Source organism: Kogia breviceps, chromosome 5 (genome assembly GCF_026419965.1).
Source record: "Kogia breviceps isolate mKogBre1 chromosome 5, mKogBre1 haplotype 1, whole genome shotgun sequence".
Lineage (NCBI taxonomy): Eukaryota > Metazoa > Chordata > Mammalia > Artiodactyla > Physeteridae > Kogia > Kogia breviceps.
This window is the reverse complement of record NC_081314.1, coordinates 52,624,569-52,645,291: the sequence shown is the minus strand read 5'-3', so window position 1 is coordinate 52,645,291 and position 20,723 is coordinate 52,624,569. Positions and strand designations below refer to the sequence as shown.

The 20,723-nt window shown below is 36.0% G+C and overlaps 1 protein-coding gene across 1 annotated transcript in view; it reads right to left on the bottom strand.

Moving 5' to 3' along the window:
* The window catches only part of LOC131756812 (EGF-like and EMI domain-containing protein 1), a 512,622-nt gene that overhangs the window by 186,190 nt on the left and 305,709 nt on the right, over positions 1-20,723 (bottom strand).

Below are 20,723 nucleotides of genomic sequence, written 5' to 3'. Positions count from 1 at the left end.
TCCTTGGTCTTGTCACTTTTCTAAAAATTTATTGTTCTTTTTAAAAATGATATATAATCCCCAGATTCCAGCCTTTGGGTTGTCACTGTTTTTCTATGAAGGCCTCCACATGCACATTATGTAATAAACCATTTATCCTGCTTGTCTGTCTTTTGACAGTTTAATTTGCAGTTCCCCAGATACTGAACATAAGAGGGTAGAAGAGAAAGTATTTTCCCTCCTGTACAAGGTCACGCAGCTGGTAAGTGCCCAGAATCAAGCACAGGTTGAACTGATTCCAAGCCCATGACCTACTCTACACCCAATGCCTTCCCTTTGCATGGGCAGGAAAGTATGTGGTATGTACTGTGGCTGAAGCATGGGGTAAAGAGGAGAACAGGAGTAGGTCCAAGAAGGGTCAATAGCAGAGGATCAGAATATCTTAGTAGGAATTAAAAACAGAAGTGTTTCCAGTTGTAAATGAAATAACTAAGCTTCCCCCAGCATCCTCAGAAGGGAAGGAAATTAGATCCTAAAAGTTAGCAACAGGAAATAGTGTGCAAAGTGGTGATTTAAGTCACATGATGGAGAAACCAAAGGAAGATTCATAGGATTATAATGGCATATAAACCTTCTGAGTTCAAGCTGCAAAGTTGTGAATAAATGGTCCCTGGTTTTCCATTCTAGGCTCATGTTGCTGGTTCTCAGATGAAGACTCTTTCTCCACATGTCCTGGCACCACTCTGCTGTCTGCAGAGGTCCCAAGATGATCAGTCTGGGGCCTACTTTTCTAGTTGTAAAACAGGAGGATAGCACCTACCCAGTGTTAAAGCAGCAAGTACAATAGACACATTAGTGCCTAAATGAAGCCTTTTCTTTTCTCTCATGTAATCAGAAGAATCAGCGAAGGAGGCGGAGTGGGAAGAAAGCACTGAAAAAGAGACAACTCAAGAGACCCATTACTTCAGCTGTCTGAAGCACTTTGTAAAAGGCATAAATACACCTAGAGTATTTTTTTCTAATATTTATAGGGTATTTTAAAACATATATCTTAGGAATCAAGAGAGTAGCCTTTGCAGTAAAGCTGTCTCATTTCCATCTCAGCAATTATTGTTTAAGAATGAGAAAGAGAGAAGAAAACATTCAGACATGTTTTAATTGTGTTTATTTCTTCTGTCTTTACCTGTCATCTTCAAGCTCACCTCTTGTGATTTAATGACTTAACTTTGCTTACAGCAAAGGCTTGATCTGATGTACCTTTTATTTAAGCTGAGAATTCAGTGCTTTAAAAGAGACCGAAGCAAAACATTTTACAGACTATTCCTGAGAGAGCTCAGAATTAAACTGTTAAATGTTCTACTATAATGAAATTTTGTGTAATCAGCAGAGAAGTAACTGTTGGTCATTTATCAGTTTTTCTAGTTGCATTTTTTTTATGCATGGGAAGCATAATTAGAAGCCTCCACAGGTGGAAAGTCTGATATAATAACAGCACATTTTATCAGAACGGTGCTCTTTAATTTGCAAATTTTAGAGCATTTTACAGTGATGATCTATTAGCAATAATATCTAGCACATCTTTAAATATTTAACATAGAACTGTGTGTAGAAGAGTGTACCCATGATCTCAACTATTGGTAAATATGTGCAAATAGGTCAACATTTAGATCTTATATGTTAGATGGTATCCAAGGATGGAAAAATGTACACTGGATAAAGTGACTAGAATTTACATTTTCAGAGTGCTTGTTTTACAAAGACATTTACATGTCATCCATCCTTTAATTCTCATTACAGCTCTCTCTCTATTTTAGAGATAAGGCAGCTCAGACCAGAAAGACAAGAGATTTACCTGAGGTCCTCTATCTGGTGACTGTCACCCACACCCTTCTGAGTCCAGTGTCCATCCTCTTTATGCCATGGCTACCTGTTGGGCTTCCCCATGGAACTGCTGGGTGATAGAGCCAGTCACTTCAGCTTTCGGAATCAGTTTCCTCCTCTGTGAAATGAGGCAGTGGTTCCATATAACTAATTCACCTTCTCCCATAGCTGTAAAAACTCTACAAAGTTGGCTAAATTCTACTCTAATCAGGAGGAAAAGAGCCTAAGTTGCAACGTAAGCAAAATGTGTGCTCTGTGGGAAAAAAGAATTATGACTTTTATAAACAGTCATGTAGCTTTATAGAATGTTGAGGTCCCTGAAGACAGCTGGCTGAGGCTTTTTCTTCTCCTCTACCTTCTCCCCTTAGCTTTTTATTCATAAGACAGAGGAAAAAACTTGCCTCCGTCTGGCAGTGTTTGGGGGTGTCCTATTTGTACATTGGTGTAGTAGTATTTAAACCAAGTCGTGAACTACTTACGTCATATGAAAACAATAGAGGAAGATATATCAGCTTTCAAAAATGAAACAGAACACAATAAAAAATATCAGAGTATATCTTATTAAGAAAAATTAGCCAAATTTGGAAGAAATGAGTAAAACATTTGGGCACTGTGCTTTTCAACATCATATGAGGGTATTATTTAAGAGGTCTGGCCAAGAATTAGAGGAATAAACTTTGACTCTACTACTGATGAAGGGTTCCAGATCCAGTGAAAGTACACATTAACTTGTAGATGTTTGTATAATAGCTACATAAATGATTTCTGTCCAGTAGAAAAGACAACCCTAAAAGTTATGATTGATTGTATGCACATTAGCCAGTTTTGTATCTAACAGCCATCTTAACGTCTTTTATTAAATTGCTTATAAATACTCAGCTCCTCAAATAATTGTTTAGCCAATCTCAACATCGTATTGGTTCCCTCATTAATTAATAAGCTGAATGAAATATTTTACATGTGTTCATTTTATTTTGGTATGAAAATCATACCTTTAAAAATATAATACTTTGACAATCCTATCGTCAAATAAGGATAAATATTGTTTTATAAAACTTTGGTTTCAATTGTAGTATATAGATGAATATAAGCAGTCACACTGTAAATTGTATTTCTTATTGTGAATCTTGGTCAAACGAGTTTGAAAGCCTCTGAATTAGAATTTTATTCCATGACCTCTTGAAATCACCTCTATTTCTCCAATTCAAATGATCCTGCTTTGTTTCTCCTTATTTTTAAATTTAAGCTTCAAACAACCAATATTTTTTCATGTTTCTCTAAGAATTACCTGCAAGAAGTCCAAATCCTGGGAGTAATTTTTAAAATCACTAAAGTGTCAGACGACTGACAGCAAAATCTCTTCCTGGGGTGGACAGTGCCCTGCGGTGTGAATTGGTGGTGAGGCCTGCAGCAGTAGCCGACTGTCAATTGCTCAAAGCAAGCACTGCTTCTTGGCCAGCTGATGTGCAGGGAGAGACTTGGAAAATGTCAGAAAAAGGGTAAAAGCACAGAGATTACAAATCCAAAGTAAATAAAGTGGTGGCATGAGTCATTTATTGACTTAGCACAAAATATCATGTGGCATTTTACAATAACAGTAAGATTACTACATGGGAATTCAATTCATAAATAACTAGATTCCCAGTAATAAAAACAGGAAATCAGGGCACAACAGGGCTGTATTAAAGCCACAGCAAGAGGCCTGGCCCAGGATTTTCTCATTCAGACTTGGGTTCCATCTGCCTGTTGGCATCATGTTAACTTTGGCTTCTACAGAAAGACTTCCTTGTGCCTTTTCCACTGGGAACACAGTTTCTCTTCTTTGATTCTCAACCAAAACAAGGGGGATGCAAAAGTTTGGTGAAATTTTGATTGAAAACTCTGTAACTTTTTCAGTTATAATTCTCTTTTAGAATCTACAGTGATAAAAATTACATTGTTCTCCTAGGGGAGAAAAAAAATACTGCAGTGAATTGCAACTGGTAATACGGTGGACGCTTTAGAATTTGCTCTGATATGTCATAAAATATCATTGTTTTGTGTACAGTCATCTAACATCTCAGTTGAAATTTGTCACTGCTGCTGTGGTTAAAGAAAAAGTCCCTATTCACATTTTTTTTCGTGCAGTAGCGCAGAATGCCTATACTTGCAACCGGACAGATTCTAAACCTGCAATTTGGGCAGTGGGTAAACTGGACAGATAGTGTTTGTAAAATTCTTCAGCACCATGATTCATTCGTGTTATCAGAAAGCAGTAAATAGCCACAATTATTGAGAAAGCAAGCTTGATATATTACATAAAATACCTCTCTGATAACAGGAACTATGTATTACTTTCAGTGTATTACAGCAGAGATGATATTTAAGTACATCTGTACTCTAGGTTTTTTTTTTTTTTTTTTTTTTTTAACCAATAACTGTCATATGACTTTTCATTGATCAAGTCAACCTTCTCATTTCAATCTCCTCAATTCACAAATGAAACAAACAGTTCAATTTCCATACTGAGACAAACAATAATAAAAAATAAGTGAAATAATATAACTGAATGTGTTTACAGGTTATAATATGCTGGAAAATATGAAACGTTTTAACACATATCTCAAGAAACATTTTATGTGCATATTCAATGTTTCAATTAACGTGTTTATGACTCATAATGTTAAACTTCAAGACTGTAAGGGATGTCCATCAAAAAATTATTAGCTTGACAATACAAAGTTTAAGCAAAATTCCTGATTTCTCAGGATTCATTAAAAATTGAACAGCTATTTAGGAGTTACAGGTCAAGGGCCGATTTAATAAAATATACATCTAATCAAGTCAAAAACCCTACATGTGATTCCCCAAAGTCAAACATTCTTAAAGGGAGAAAACAAATAAACCTAGTGACAAAATGGAGTCTCTCCTGAAAACTGGGAGTTTTTGCCGTTTTCACAGGTCAGAAAAACGTGAGATTACATGAGATGGCTGAAGAACATTTGAGTGCACAGAATTTAACATAATATCTTTCATTATAAATAAAAAAACCATGAGAAATTACACATTATATCCAATTTATTACCTAATGGCTTGGAGAAGAGATAGGGACAGTTAGCACTCTGACAAGTGCTAACTGTGGAAACAACCAATATAATGGGATTAATGCTCTCAGGTGGCAAGCAATGGCTTGGAACTTTATAACCCAAAGAAACAACCAATTTTCTACTTCTCTGAAGACAGAGCTTCCATTAGGTCAACAAAGCATGACTTCTACAGCCGCCCTACAACTACACTCTGACCAGATGGCACCTGTCACAGAAGGATGTACGTATGACAGGATGCTTTAATATAGAAACAAAGATATTCCACAGTGCCTAGAAAATATGGAATGTGGCAGAGTAGCTCAGTGCCTGCTCCCTAGGTTTGCCATAGATTTATCAGGGTTTCTAGAGCAGTGAATAAACACACTCCACCAAGCTTTAAAACTAGCAACACTGATCTGTTATTGCATTTCAAAAAACAAGAAAACATATACACTACCTCTGCAGATGATGGTTTGTTCTAGACTAGGTTGAAGTGTTAAGAAGAAAAAGGGATTTATGACAAAATCTTTAAGAAATTATGCTGTAAATATTCCTTTGAAAATGTTTGTGGTGCTTAAAAGGACAACTTTGACTTGGCTATGGCTCCTTGAAAAAAAATCAGATTTTATTTATTTCTTAATGCAGAACAGATAGACCCTCTCTCGGAATATACATATATATATATGAACAGATATATATTCATTCTTGCTCTTTGTACATATAAGTGCCAAAACTACATTTCTTTAAAGGTATCTCATAATAATTAATAATATTTACACAAATTCAGATAAACCTCACTACAAACAACTCTATGAAGTGAGTACTACAGCCCATCTGTTTTATACGTCAAAAGTAAAAATTCCAAAAAGTGTGATGGTCTTCCTTATGATTACTTAGCTTATAACTACTGGAACCAATATTCCAGTTCAAATTTCATTCAAAAGCAAATGAGCTTTCATTTAGAAAAGACTTTTGAATAAATTAATCTGAATTACTGAAGATGCGCTATATTTAGCTGGGATGATATTTCAAGGATACATAGTGATGTATAAACCTGCTAATTTTCAAATATTTTTACCCTACGTCAAAGACAGAATATGCATGTTTCCCTGGAAGAAATATTTGAAAACAGCAAACCAAGCCTAATTATTAACACCAGTGAGGCATAGAGTTCCTACAATTTTTCAAGAATGTGTCAGTGGCCAGAGTGCCCAAAAGAAAACCTTAATTTAATGACAATCAATTTCTTCCAGCTTCTTCATCTCAGAAGGTATGAGAAAGGTCTTTCTCGTTTCATTGTTCCCCTTCTACAATAACCAGAAAGGATATCAATTATTTTTGCCAGACAGGCGGTCACTGCCCCTGGTAAGTAAATATGTTTTTAGAAGGCTTCATCTGAAAGGAAGTAAAATATATGTCATTCTCCTAATCAGCTGTCAGGCATCTTTTATTCTAACATGTTTTCAGAGAGGAAGATAGAATTGCCATTTTTGAAAAGTGATGGAAACTTTGGGTATTTTCTGAGAAAATTATTCAAGAAAAGATGGTCTTCAAACATGTGGCCATTGGGACAAAGTATTTTTCCTCTTCCAAAGAAGAATGAAGGGAAATGAAAAGACTTAAAGGGAGTGCCTAATTTTATTCTGAGGTGTGGTAAAAATGGTAAGCGGTAAATCATTAGGTATCTGTGATTTGGTGAATAAATAAGAGAAGACCAAGGGGTCTTGTTAGTCACAACTGCACAGGTAATTATTGTAAATTTATGGTTCTGGGTCTGAGCAAAGTTTCATTCACAAAAGGCAGGCTTGAGCCAGACTGTTGAGAGCTGTTTATGCCTGGGTAACTTGAAGAATAAACAGACACATAAAAACAAACAGTCCACTCCATGTCTCTTGACCAGCCCCTAAATTTTGCTCTATATTTACATGGTCAAGAATGAAATGTGAATGTGTTCCTAAAAGAATACAGAAACTCAAAGACCACCCAAGCAAACAGAATAAACACAGAAAAACTCAATGAATTGTTTCTTTTGATCAATCTTATTAACAGTGAGCAAAATGAGAGCTGACAAGAAAAATATTGACAAATGGTGTCTCGTGTACCTAACACCCTTAGTGCTTCATCATATATTTAACAGGAAAAAAAAAAAAGAATTTTGGGCCCATTCTGGTCAATCAAACACACATACACACACAAAAGCAAAGGCAAAGACAAGGAGGAAAATTTTAAGTATGAATTTATAAGCAATTTTGCCATTATCTGGTTCCTATTCATATTTTGTTTGCCTGTAAAACAAAACTCAAAGTTTTATTGTGATCCTGGTTTCTTTTCTTTCTTGCTGTAACTTAAACTACTTTAGGAGAGAGAATTTTTGTACTGATCAATGACATGATTATGCTGTGAAACTGCAGGAAGTTTGCTCCCTCTCTGATCTGAATTCTTTCATGGCCTTAAAGTAGCTGACAACTTCTCAGGAAAGTGGCTGATAACTTCTCAGGAAAGTGGGCTAAGGACAAATGCAATTATTTTAGTTTGACATATTTATTTCTAAAACCAGAAATATAATTTTTTCTCTTTGCTACGTCAGGTTGGTTTTCCTGGACTTACCCAATTTAGTCATTGATTCTGTTCTATTCCTGACGGTCACAGCTGTCAAAAGTACTCTTAAAATTGTCAATCTTTGGTCAAGATTAAAAAATCTCAAGATTAATGAAAAGAGCTAAACTATATTTTTAAATGGAAAGAGGAAATGATGAATGTTCTGGGTCGTGTTGTCAATATATTTAAAGGACATTATATTCTTAATGGAATCCAACAAGAAAAGGACAATGCTGAAATGCCTGACAACTAGGCTAAAAACTTTCTTACACAAACACTTTCTACACTCCAAAGAGCTCATACTATACATACACACTCAAACACATAAATCCTCTGATGCATTAACTCCTTAACAGAGATTAAAAGAAAAAGTAGGGTAATATACTTTGAAGAATAAAACTTGCAGCAACATTAATGAGAATACTTTTTAAAAATAAAGCCTTTGTCTTTATTGACATTTACACAGTTTGGTTTGTTAACTGGCCGTAGAAGTCAAATAAAGACTAAAGGAAAAGGAACTGACAACCCTAGTGCAGATTTGAAAAACTATATTGCTATTTTCAGGATGCCAGTGATAATTTTAATTGTCCAACTTAGCATACTGGTGCATGGTATAGCTCACAACTGGGACATAAATAACCAGTGGTTTATGATTTCATGTTTCCAATTATGTTAGCATGCTGACATTTCTGAAGAGACTTCCAATTGCATAATTCTCCTGTGAAGACAACAATGAACTTCCTAGCTGAACACAAAGTGTAATAAGCACTAAGGGAAAGTCACATCACAGTAGATTCTGCCACTAACCTTGTATGTTCAAAATGAACAAATAAATACCTTTTTATTCTAATAAGTATGTTCAGAGGGAAAGCTAGTTTTGAGTTTCATTCCCATTTTCAAAGCTTACACCAAGTAGCACTAATGGCAAATTGATGAGTCTGTGTAATGTAGACTGCCTGTAATTATTTTTTAAACAGTAGATAACATGTAACAGCAGTTTCTAACCCAATAATAGAGCTTCAGTTGGTTGAGGAAGTCTTCACAGACAAGCTCACTAAAAGAGAGCACTTAGCAACAGCAAATCAAACGCAGCCCTTCAATGAAGCTGTTAGACACACAACATCAGCCTCTGCTGCCATACCAAGGGCTTGTTAAAAATCGATTCATTCTAGTGATCAAAGCTGAAAAATCGTTCCGCAGCCTGCTTCATATCAATAGATAATTTTGTGCAGTACACCACACACACAAAAATAAGGTCTAGTAGCAGTGGAGAGCATCAGAAATCTGGCTTCCAAAACAACATTTAAAATGGATTTCTGTCCGATGATAAAGGATAGATTAAATAGAACACAGTGTCAAACAGAAACGCTGAAGCTTTTAACATAATAAAAACAATCAATGAAGTTTCTTTTCTAGTTTCAATATGAAATAAAGGTGGGGGGCACTTATTTTTCAGAGTAGGGATATAACCCAGACCTCTATATGGCACTTTTAAAGAAATTTTCTTACCAAGAAATAATTTGCTTCCAACCTCTGGGCATGTTTATATATGGGACTGTGTTTATGTATATGTGTATATGTGCACACACACATACAATATCAATAAATTAAGCACTGACATTAAGAAACATATGGCTGCTATGTTTCATTCCTTTTTTCCTTTTAATGGAACAAAGTTCAAATTGTTGGAGCTGCTTAGACATAGCCACAAAACAGACAGACAAATTATTTTCCACAATGCAGTAAGGAGAAATAATATATCAGGTGTCCAAGTCTGCTATCTTAATTCTGTATGGTAAAAATAGGTGTCTTATACAGTTATGTGGAAAAGATTCCCTGGTTATTACTGTAAAGGCCTCAACTAAAATTAAACTGCACCTTAGTTATTCCAATAAGAATTGAGCAATCAGTCATAATTACAGCCAAAATAAATGAATTGGAAAATAGCAGATTTACAGAGGTCATATATAGTCTGAGTTTTAATTTGAAATTAATAACAGCATGACTTGTGCAGGTAACAATTTCTTATTAAAAATGAATAAAGGCAGTGCCTGAGAGTAAATGTCTCCTATTTCATGGCTTTATTCTCCTGATCTTTGGAAGGGGTTTGAAGAGAATGGGAGATGTGGATTTGGCCCTCTGAGGCCCCTCCCCTGTTACAAGATAAGGGGAATTGTAGGAGTAGATAATAGATTGGTAAACTGTAGAGAAATCCCAAGGTTAGGAGCATAGGTTTGCTTTATTTGGTTATCTCTTCCTCCCAGGAGATCCCATCTACATTCTACAGTCCTCATTATTTCAAAGCCTGGATAGAAATGGTTACAATCTTTGGGAATATTTCAGGAAAGTCAACGCACTTTGGAGAACCTAGGTTCCCCTCTAAACCAAGGGATACCTGAGCTCACCCCCCACACCCCTGCAAGGCATTATCTTTGCATTAAACTGCGTCTCCTTATAGAGCACTGTCCATGCCTTGAACTGTTATGGCTGGTGCATAATAATGCATCATTACCTTTTGTTTACTATATTTTCCAAAATAAGAATGAATCCCAACCATAATTAACTCTTCCTTCTAAAGTTCCACATTTCATATGCCTTATGATTAGATACTCAAAACATGATTCTTGGAATTCTGTGCCACATTTTAATCATAGATTGGATGTATCACAGAAACCGATCTCTAATAAATATTTTTCAAACCCCTGATTAGTTTAAAAGTAATTAGCCTCCATTTTATAAAATATTAACCGGAATATGTGTTATAGAATTTTCCCTTTCAGTTTGAGCAATTAGTTACTTCTAAATTATGATATCTTCTCATTAACAGTAACTGCGTTGCATTTCTATTCTGTTTATTTAAGCCTCTGGCTCTACCTCAATTTCACAAGCAAATAGAAGACAGAAGCTGTACCTACTGGTCCTCTCGGAATTGGTACCCAGGGTAGAGGTTACACATAATAGGTCATCGGTAAATATCTGTTGAGTGAATGACTTTAGTATCTCATCCAGCTCTTCACAGTGCAAAAAAAGTCTACAGTTGTCTTGTGGTTCAACTCAACTCCCCCTTCTCCTCTTGATGCCTTTCTAGCCATCTATGGGTCCCTCTGGAGGCACATTTCCTTTGGAACACTCCAATGACATTATTTGCTTTTCACTTCAATTTATCAATAATCTCCACTGCCCACTTACTTTCTCAAGGCTACAACATAGTGTATCCCTACATATATTTATCTGCTTTCTGTTCAGAAATGACACTGAAATCACTGGAAAGGCATAATGCTAATAAAACTTACTGCAAGAAAAAGAGAAGGAGGACGGAGCTATCTCTGGATGAGAGCTCTCATTACAGTTCTGGAAAGTCTTTGGAGCAGATAGAGAAAAAGGAGGAGTGGAAGCCAAAAGTGGTCACAGAAAGGAGCAAGTTGCCAGACAAAAACTTAAGAAGATTTGGGACTTGTAGAATCAGAGAAAAGTGGCTGATTGAGGCTACTAAATAGAGGATTCATGGAAAGCTCACCAACAGAACTGTAGACCTCCTGCTCCCATCTCAGACAGAATAGCAAAGAGCAAAAGAAAATGGATGCACAAGGAGAGGTAGAAGACAGAGTGGAACATCTTGGAGATCATTGGGTATATCTCCCTCATGTTTAGAGATGGCCTCCTGGAACTGAGCTAACTCACACCCCAAGTCATTAGCAAGAGCAAGAGCGTAGAATACTGATCTCAGTTCTGGAGCACCTTCCACTGCAGCACTGGGCTCCCAGTTCAAGGAGCTATCTGTCCTCAAAGTCTGACATTTCTCTGAAGAATGAGGACAATGATTTTGATGGTCTCCTTGTTACAGGAACAAAACACAGAGATTACAAAGTTGTTTCCTACTTCCCTGAAGAGCTTTTTCAATAGTTGTGGTCCATAAAACCATTCTCATAAGGTCCTTCTAGAATTTTAAGGAAGGAAAAATAATGCTACTTACTTTTCAGTGAACACATCCATATTCTTGACACTGGCATGATATCCTGGAAAGTATACTAGATGGGCTGTTTGGGGCAATATGGTAACTTTCCTGAGTTTCAGTTTCCTCAGATAAACTGAAAAGCATGCCATCTACCTGACAGCATAATTGAAGATTAGTAGTGAAAACACACACAAAATATCTAAAGATATACTTAATATATAGTGTGCTCTTAAAATGTTAGTTTTTCTGTTTCTGTGTATTATTTTATAGTACTCTGGGGCTCCTTATATAGTGAGCTTATTTGATAGATTAACTTTGGTAGACTTTCTTTCTTTAGTATACCATGGATTTTTATCTCAATTTTTTTAATGTGAGATCTTGGATGGAAGCACAACATGTTAAATCTTAAATAAACATTTTATATTATCTAGTGCAACTGTTCTCCCTAATATACAGAAAAATTCCCCAAGAAGTAAAGTGACTTATCTAATGTCACATAGTCAATAAGGAGCAGTGATAAGGATTGAATCCAATCTTTTAAGTTCAAGTTCAGAGCTCAACACATTGCCTCAGTTAAATTAACTAGGTCTCCGTTTCTTTCTGATTAAAAAAAGAAAGAACGAAAGAAATGTGTCTACACCCAAGGTTCTTTCTAGCAGAAAAATTCTAGGATTTGGACAGAAGTAAAGTAACAAACATTTTCTGAGCACCTACCAAGTAGCAGGTTCTTTGCTAGATGACTTGGAGGATAATTTTACTCCTGTATATGAGTCTTGATCCTATTGCTAAGATATATAGAAATGTAACCATAAATTATACCATATTTTCTATGGGAAGCTTGTACTGTTTTTAAACCCACCTAAATCATACTGTCAAAATGATAATCAGGAAGACAATACGGCAACACGAAAAAAATGCTGAAAGTCTAATATTAAGTGAAAAACTAGTCTATAAAATTGCATCTTGTCTATGATTACAACTCTAGGTACTAGTCTCAGAGTTTCTTTGGTGCAGAAGCAAGTCTTCCCCCTCATCTTGGTGTGCCTGGGCCCAGTCCAAAAAGCATATGTGGAATTAAATCACATTAGGTTAAAAAGAAGAAAATCCATGAGGCTGTACCTAGTAAAAGCCTGAATTAACACACAAAAATTATAGTGGCTGCTGCTGGGTTATCATAGTAGATTATGAATATATGTTCCTTCTGCTTTTAGCTTTTCACTATATTAGAGGTATAAGAGAAGACTGCCCTTGCTTTCTGACTCTCAGTTCAATCCTCTAAAGTATTAAAAAGATGAGGGTATGATGCCCCCAACTCTGTATTTCCTTATGGGAATATGTCAGCTTTCCTTAACTTCCCAACTGTAGAGGAAATTTACTCAGAAGAAGTGTGGGAAATCTATGCTTTACTAATATCTCATCTTTCCTATTATTGTGCATCAGCCTCTATTTCTTTTTCAAGAATCAAAAGTGTCATTCAGAAAGAGATACAATCAGCTGAGAAAAATGTTGTCCTGTAGAAAATAGAATGAAGCCTTCATTAAAATGTTCACAGTGACAGATAATGCATGTTTTAACGTTTCTTCACCATTTATTTTTAGATTAAGAAAATTCAAATGTAAGAAAGCAACCATGGAATGAAAGAGAAGGACAAGAAATATAAAAACAAAGCAGAGCTCTAGCCTTGCTCACAATGTCTGTTTCCTCTAGGTATGTTCAGAAATTATAATTCAAGTGTCCATTAAAAACACTTGTATTGCATGGAAAGTCTCTTTGCATTGTTGAGAAAAATTATCCAAAACTTGGAAATTAGGGAAGAGGTTGACCATGGGTTCTTTCGATGTCATACTGGAGCACTAACAGGGCTAACAAAAGTTATTTAATTTTCCAGGGCAGAGTTTCTCAACTGGAAAACCACTGAGACTCTGGGCTGGGTGATCCTTCATTGGGGGTGTGAGAGGAGGCAGGGAGGGCTCCCTGTGCATTGTAGGATGTTTAGCAGCATCCCTGGAGTCTACCCACTTGATGCCAATAGCACCCAGGTTGCCAAGACCAAAAATGTCTCCAGATTTTGCCAAATATCCGCAGGGGGGACAAAGTCACCTGGATTCCCAATAAGTACTGCTCCTGGGAAATGTACCCTTGTTTGATTTACTATTTACTATAGTGTCCAGAGTCAGTCAAATTACTTTTAACTTGTAGTTTTTGGGCTGTTAGAGACACAAACGATTTTCCTCTGGTGGAAAAGATATACTCAAAGGTTATGATTTTATTGTCTGTTGGTATTTTCTCTAATTTAGCAAACTTATTTCTTCACACCTTTCCCAACTAACTATATAATCTCAGTTCTTCAAAGGCTCTTTAAACCAGCTCTACCATCCTGAGGGTTCTCTCATTGATGGGTTAAATAAACTATGATGTATCCTTACTTGATATTTGAATGAGAGTTATGTTTTTAAGATTTTTAAAACTACACTTTGACAGCCCTTTCCACCTTTTAAAGAAATAATGTATGTCATCTTTCCCCCAATACACCATTTCCAGAAATCACAGTTACCTGTGGACTCCTGAGTGCTCCACAATCAACCATAAAAGTTGTTTTCATTTAATTAATGATAGAATTGTATGTTTTTAGATGGAGAGATAATCTAGCTAAATTCAATTTAATTAATATCCTGAAAAGATTATTTAATTACACAGTTACTTTCCCTATTAAAAATAACAACACAAAAACATCATCAGTAGATCAAACAATCTTTGTTTCAATTAGGAAAATAATCAGGAAACTTACACAATTATATAATTTGAAAGCGTAACCACCATTAACCCCATACCACTGACCAACACAGACACACAAATTCATGCAGACATGTATGTGTATGGTACCAAACTATGGGTCCTCGGCTAATTCCATCCTAAGATAGTCTTAAACAGCCAGGAGGGGGCCAATGAGAAGTTATTAGATTCAACAATGAGACTTTGTAAATCTCACAGTTTTAAAACTCGAAGTGAAGAAAAGGATTGCTCTTTATGGTAATGTAGGACTACTGTATCTAAGGCTTTCCAACACTTACTAATACGCTTAATAAGAACAGTCCTCTGGCTAAGGTGAAGTGTCTGCCTAGGAATTTATAGCACAGTTTAGCTTTGATTTTTCCTGTATTTATTTCCCAGTTGCCATTTATTTATGATAAATGATATTGTTTTTCCATTTTCCTTGTAATAAACTTTAAATCAAAAATAAAAGAAGTATTTATAAATAATAATACAGGTGGTAAAAGGATATGGCAAAACTTATGAATGTGTTAAGGAAACAATTAAGTTTGGAAAACCCTCTGCTAGAGGAAACTGATATTTGAAATGGAATTTGCTTTATAATTGCTTGACCTCAAGCTTTCTTTTTAATGAGTGGTAAGAAAGCCAGTCTCCTCTAGGAGGTAAGTCTTAAAGGCAATCTGGAAAGACCAATAGATTGAGGGTCAGGAGAACCTTCACTCATGTTCTGGGTGTGTCTTTAGCTGGTTGTGAAATCTTGAATGGGTAAGCCCACCAAAATACAATTTCATCATGTCTGAAGTTCAGAATACATGATTTCTAAGACTCCTTTAGACTTTAAAGTCTTCTTCACTCCTATTTTGCATAATAAAGTTTAGCACTGATTGATTTTTAATTATTTGTGGCCTGCTAGTTTTGTCTTTCTAGCAATACTGTAATATTATTGAGAAGAGGGAGCACATCAAATCTTTTTTTGTAACTTACGGAGTATTTTATGCAATACTGGCCAAAGACTAACACTCAGTGTGTGGTCATTGCTTGGTAATTGGCCAGCTGTTAGCTTTTAGCAGAAATCTAATGAGTGCTTTTATTTAAAATTAAGTGACATCCACAGAAGTATTTTAAAACTTGGAAAACTGTTTGAGCTCACTCTTTTGTGGACAGTTTATTGTAGAAGGAGATGGTAATGAATTAAAACTGTTCTAAAATATATAAGCTTGGGAATTCCCTGGCAGTTCAGTGGTTAGGACTCGGCGCTTTCATTGCCGTGGGCCCAGGTTCAATCCCTGGCCAGGGAACTAAGATCCTGCACTCGTGGTGCAACCAAAAAGAAGAAAAAGAAAGTATATAAGCTTAAATTACTAATCAAAACCTATCAAATCCATAAGAGAACTGAAAAAGGATGCATTTGGTTAATTTTTAACCTAGAAGAAATTGTCTAAATGACTGAAGTACTCTAGAACTGTGCTGTCCAATACAGTATCCACTAACCACATGAAGCTCTATAAATTATTTAGTTCTTCAATTGTGCTAGCCATATATCCAGTGTCCTTTGGCTATTGGTTACCATATTAGACCTCTAATACGGTAGGTCACTTCCATCACTGCAGAAAAATCTACTGGACAGCACTTCTCTAGGCCATCCAAGAGAAGTTCTTTAACTGAGAAAACAGTTCAAAAGAAACTGAGTTTCTCCAACTCATTTGACAACAAATGAAAAGTCTAAGCAAAGAATTTGCTTTAAGTATCAGAACTCAACAAAATGGGGACGTGTTCTTTATTTATTTTGCATATTTTAGATTAAACTATCTTAAGTGGAACAAAGTAATACTGTTTATAAATTTTAAATGTACAAATATGAAATTCAATTAAGGAAATACAGAATAAGTCTTTATTGGAAACGACTTTCATATTTCCCTAAGGAAGCCTACCAAAATCCATGGCCAGGAGGTATGTAATATATACTTGGCAGAACTTGCCTTTCTAGCTTAAATTTTTATGCCAAGGATCCAGGTCTTCAGAATTCTGATTGAGAAAATAAAAAGCAATTTTGAACTGGTTCCTCTGGCCTAAGAGATGACAATACGTATCAACACCACCATGCCCACTATCCATCCCCCCAGTAAAATTAAAGAGTAGAAGACAAACAAACAAACAAAAATGAACAAATACAAGCTCAACAAATAAATTATCAGCAAAGATACAATGCACGCAACCAAGTATTTAACAATATATATTTTATCTACCTCAGTTTCTTTACTGCTCTTCATCCCACCAGATGGGTTATTTGAAATAACTCCAATCTCCTACATAGAAAAGTGGAATTCTGGCAGATCACTAACTAAATATTTTTGGCCCTATAGGCAAGCAGCTGTGAGTGGGGCTGGGTGTGTGAAAAATATGTGGTTAGAGAAAGGGTGGGTAGATGCCAAAGCACAAATGAGGCCCCCGTTAAATCCATACTCTGTCCTTGCATCTCCACCCATCTCTCTTAGCCCTTAAGGAGCTATTCCAAAACCATGGACAACTAACAACCACAGCTGGACAGGTCAAGGAAGAGGAGGTATGTCCTTAAGAAGGAAGAAGCTTCATGTTTGCACAATGTTTTCAAAATCGTTAGCAGAGGTGTCAAATCATTATCTGTCAACCTGGTTCCTGTTCTTTAGAAAGTTCTGAAAAATTCTACTGGACCAGAACTGTAAAACAGTTATGAATTATATCTGTTTCTTAGTTGTTTCTGTCTGTAATAAAACAAAGTTGCCTTGAAGTTTTTGTTCTCTGAAAGGCCTGCATAAACATCAATGGCTTTCTCTCTAGACCGCAGGTATTCTCACAGCCTCTGAAACCAAGTATGGGTCGCCTTCCTGTTCTGCACCAGGTCTCACCCATGCTTGATTTCTTAGGCCAGGAGAGCATCTCTGGCAGATCTTATAGAGGTCTGATGCCAGAAGAATCAGCAAAAGGAGGTAGACGGATAAAGCAAGAGAAGATACTGTAAAATCACTGTATAAATAACCTCTTACAAAAGAGTCACTAAAAATGGCTCAGACGAAGATATTTCTGGTGCAGTTTTGCATTCAGATGATCTGTACTTTCTCCAAGATAATTTGTAGTGACAGGTAAACATCCAACAACTCTTGAAATTTATTTTGTATATATTTCTTTACTGTCTATTTTCTATCATTTGGGAAGTTCAACTGCATAGTCTCACCCATTGTACTTTACGCCAATCATTCTAGACTTAAATGTCTAACTCTCTCAGTCATCAAATTGTGCTTACAAAGTATGCACTTCCATACAGTTCTTCTAATGTTGAGTATATTTGTATGAGGCACCAAAAGAAACAGATATAAAAACACAATTTAAGATATATTGCCAATACATAAATCCACTGAATTTCTTCATAATACCTAAAGCTTCATCTAACAAATCTGATATAGAAAATGTAGAACTGTCAAAAAAAGCATACTATATAATTTCAAGAAATTCTGTTAATTTAGGATGTTACAAATGTGTATCACAATCTTTCAATCTAAAAAGGAAAACAGAAACTAAGTAACAGAGAAAAGCCAAGCTGATATGGCACTTACCTCTAAATTAGCAAAATGCAATTATGGTCCACATAAGATAATCAAATAAAAATAAATCATAGATTTATTATTCACAGTAATACCAGAGAAATAAATCTATAGTCCAATTACAAGCCCAGTCATTTAGAAACCACAAAGCAGGAGTTATTGGCCTTCATTATAATATGAGTTTAGCAATGGGGCAGGAGAGGTTGCTGAAATCAGTAGCCTGTGTCTGTCCAAGGTACCCAAGCACCATGCTTCCATGTACCCTCCAAGAAGGATGACAGGCTAAGAACATTTCATGCCTGATCCTGACAGTGGCCCAGAAACCAACTTGCTCTATTCCCTCCCTGCTCCTCCTATTCAGTTCCATTTGTACCTGACTCCCTGCTCAGCTTTATCTCATTGTGTCAACACTTGCACCAACATTTAAACTTGGTGTTTACATTTTGTATCTTTGCTTTGATCTTCAGTGCTCCCTGAAGACGCTGTCTTACACTAGCCTCTTTAACTTTTACCTTTCTGGCTTCCTGAGACAGAAAGACCCATCCTGTCTGGCTCTCCCCTCTCCACCATTACTACCATGATCACCACCCAGCACCCCCCAACACGCACACATGAGCTCGGATCCTGGTATAGATACTATGCCTCTCAAGTATACCAGCCTTGAGAGATGGAGAGAGAAAGCACCATTGTTAACAGTTTCTAGTTCTTTACAAGGTCATTGAACTTCTTAAAGTACTAAGCTTTAATTCGCAAGTGGCATTTTACCAACATAAACTTCTTTGTAGAAAGTTTTATGTCAAGGTAGCACTTGCAAAAAGGGCACAGGTCACAAAATAATTCCATGAGACCATCACTAATACATGATGTGGGATGGAAGAGTGGTGCTACAAAATATGAAAAGAGACTTACCAAGTGGACAATGAAAATAGAAAGGGCCTTCCAAGAGGAGGGAGAAAGGTGTATAAAGGTGAGATATGAAAGACTCAGGGTCTCCTACAAGTTTATTATCACCAGAGAACAAGTAAGAGAGCGAGGCCTCAGGTGAATTGCAGAAAACTGATGAAAGATTAGCCTTGCAAGGACCATGCTGTGAATGATTCTGAATGCAATGCCAAAGAATCTGGATGTTTTACCAGTAAGTGGTGCGATACTAGAGACTACTTAGAAAGCTGTTGCAATGTTCAGGTGAAAAATGAGGAGGCCCTAAATTTAGACTTGTGGTAGAGAAGGGGAAAAGAACATTGAACATCAATAGAGCTTGAAGACTGGGTATTGGGGTGGAGAGATATGATGACACCTGGGATTCCAGTCTACCTGAATATGTGGATTGTGATGCCATTTATTGAGAGTAAACAAGAAAACATAAAGAGATTTAAAGAAGGTAGATAATGAGCTTTATTTTAAATATGATAAATTTGAAATAATAGATTTGACAACCCTGGATTTTAAAACCAAAAGAATAGTCAAAACAACCCAAGGACAGCATGTAGAAACAGAATAATGACTGGAGGACAGAAAAACAAGTACTTCCAATTTAAGGAGAAATTAAAGGGAAAAAAATCAAGAGAAAGAACATGCCAACTTTTGGTAGGCCATAGGAAGTCATATTATCATACTAGAAATATTTTAACACTTTAACATATAAAGTTTTTTATATTATTTTATCAAATCTGTTTTTAACTGTATTTGATATTGTCATAGAAGATATTTACTTTTTTGTTATTTTGAAAGCTTAGTTTATAGCAAGATTGCAATCATTCTCAACCATACACACATGGGTTCATAAGTAAAATAAATACTGTAATATCATTTTATATTGATTTCCATGTTATATAATTACTTTGAGAACCTCTAGTAATCATTTACTTTACACTAGGGCTTGCTGTAAAAATTGCTTTTCCCATATTTACTCAATAAGATTCCTCTCCTCTATGAAATCAATTAGGGAAATAAAATAAATTTGTAAAGCTCATTTATGCATACACGTCACAGAAAAAGAAGGTTCTTCCTTGCTCTTGTTTACTCATCATCTTTACTTCAGGACACCACAATGTCCATAATCAGACTTGTGTTTCAGTATAATTCTTGATAAATATAAAAACCAAGCAGACATCCTCCCTTGCCCGGGGCTCCATCCTCCCCACTTCATCGCTATTCACTCTACTGCACAGTTTACATGCAGGCAAGTCTCATCAGTCTGCATTGTGCTTTGGAGCACAACATTATTTCCAAGAATGTCTGATACAACCTTTTTTAAGAACAGGTGGCCACTACACAGAAGAACAGAGCTTTAATATAACCCCCCAAGACGCACATAAAAGATACCACAGGGGGCTGTCAGTATGTGAAGAGTAATCAGTCACATAATCTTTATTAAAATCAGCACACACCTCACCTCAAAGAACTGGGAATCCTTAAACAAAAAAGGCCTTTTGCTGCAGTTTACTTTAGATTTAGCTTCAGGATCAAAGGGGTAATTTTATTTTATTTTACTTTTAATCCTCAGCCTTAACATAGAGTGTTTTCCTGAGATTGAATTTTTCATCTCAATTCTGATTTTTCTATCCTCAGGACTTAGGTTGAAGCAAACAGTCTCTATATACAGAGATGGCTTCATTGAACTATTTTTTCTGGATCCTCTGGTATAAATCAACTTTTATAACTCTACCTCCAAAGACTTCATGTCATCTTAAATCTTTGAATGCCTGAATGTATTCTTTACTCCACCAGTAATTACTTTTTAAGGGAAAATAAAAAGAAATATTACCTACTTGATGGTTTCACCCAGTCTGAGACATTAATCTTTCACTTCAGGTACAGTATCAGATTACAATCCCCATTCACAATCAAGTCTTGATTTGGGATGACAGGGTTGAGCCATCAAGACACTGTTTT